Genomic DNA, 1652 nt, shown 5'->3' with positions numbered 1-1652 from the left:
ATTGTGATATGTGCTAATTTGTTGCATCAAAGTGAGAAACAGCCTTGGGAACATCTTGTATTGTGGTATGTACTAATTTGTTACATCAGCAAGAAACAGTCTTGGGAACATCTGTGGGAACATCCTACAGCCTGTGGTGGGGGGCATGCACTCCGCCTGAGAAAATTGAGTTGAGCTAGCGAAGCGGCAATGTTAGTTTAGATAGCCTAATATGGCACACAATGCAGAGGAAGACTCCAGCCTTCATCCCCACGACCACCAGAGGGCTGAAGAAGACCCCCTAGCAACAGCCGGCGCAACCGCAGAAGTTACAGGAGGTGCCCCGTATACCCGGAACTGTAATCGCATATAAGGAGACTGTGAGGGGGGGTTGCGCGCGCCATTGGTGGAGCAGGAGACTCCCCCCCGGCCGCCCAGCGCTGTTTTGCTTACTTGTGACTTGCTCAATTATTTTATAAATTGGAATTTATGCAACCTGGCCCCAGTGGTTGTCAATTTGTCACGTTTACCTATAACACTAATGACTGAACTTTGTCCTGGGCACTTAGAAATGTGTACATTCTCTGATATGGGAATGCACTGCTAAAATGATCCCCCAAAAGGGTCAGGGAATTTTGGTCCAAAACTGATTTCAAAATTCACTTATATCTTGTAAGACAATTGGTATGATGTAACTCACCATCACTATGAAGATCCTTAAAAGCCTGGGACTGATGATGGCAGCTCTGTGCTCCCTGCATTTCACAGTGTGCAAAGATCTCATTTTCAGTCCTGCAGTAAACATTGGGAATCATACAGTTAAGCTTAACATTTGCTATTTTAATTATATAGTTAAAACAAGGCAAAGAATTGAGTCAGATGGTCTCACTCTGGTGTTATGGTTGGTTGGGCAATGGATCAGGGTAATAGATTAACTTATTAGTAAACATTAAATGATTTAAGAGATACAGTTGAAGGAGCGCACCGTAATCTACAGACGAGTTCTTAGTCATTCTCCACATCGGAGGCACTTTCATATCTTCAGTTATCATGGTATCCAGATACCCAACAGTATTTAATGTTTATGTTCTTGCCGCCATTCTTTAGAGAAAAACAGAGATTACTTGGACAGGATACAAGAGAAACAGAGGCAGCGAGGTGACTCAACCACAGTCTCAAGCACAGAGCAGGGCAAAACCCAGTCTTCAGGTCCTCCGTTAGGATCTAGTCATTGGACAACCCTTCCTCCTGCCTACTCTGGCCCATGGAGTTACGGGTGAATTATATCCATCTCAAACACTGCCYCTCACTTACTAAACTACAGTTTTAACGTGACACCATCCCTTTTCTGGCTGCTGGCACCGCACGCCATTTCCCTTCCTCGCAGTTCAGGCCCTCTCAGACCCTTCCGGCCACGCAGCGAGGTGAGGGCTGGCTGCGGCAGCGCCGTAACCCCCGCGGGCTGCCCCGGGCGCCCCTCAGCGCTGCTCTGCTCCCTCGCACAAGCCAACCTATCTGTGCCCTGAGATCACGGGCACGTGAGAAGAAGCAAGAGCAGACGTCGCGGTGGCGAGGAGGTGGCGGGCGGGCCCCGGGGCCCGACGCGGGGTGASGGCCGCCCCCGCGGCTCCCCGCCTCGCGGCGCCAACCGCCGCTCCTCACACGCACACACG

General features: G+C 49.8%; 1 protein-coding gene across 1 annotated transcript in view; it reads right to left on the bottom strand.

The window, feature by feature from the left end:
• LIMS2 (LIM zinc finger domain containing 2) overlaps positions 1-1537 on the bottom strand; it is a 54951-nt gene extending 53414 nt beyond the window's left edge. The window contains exons 1-2 of the mRNA XM_026080044.1: positions 965-1537; positions 680-771 (exon numbers count right to left, since the gene is read on the bottom strand). The gene's annotated coding sequence lies outside the window, so the exon portion shown is untranslated. The remainder of the gene's footprint in view (positions 1-679; positions 772-964) is intronic.
• Positions 1538-1652: the final 115 nt, after the last annotated feature.

This window comes from Apteryx rowi, unplaced genomic scaffold (assembly GCF_003343035.1).
Source record: "Apteryx rowi isolate R43461 unplaced genomic scaffold, aptRow1 scaffold_51, whole genome shotgun sequence".
NCBI classification, from domain to species: domain Eukaryota; kingdom Metazoa; phylum Chordata; class Aves; order Apterygiformes; family Apterygidae; genus Apteryx; species Apteryx rowi.
Note: the sequence above shows the minus strand (reverse complement) of the source record. Positions and strands in the feature narration are given on the sequence as shown.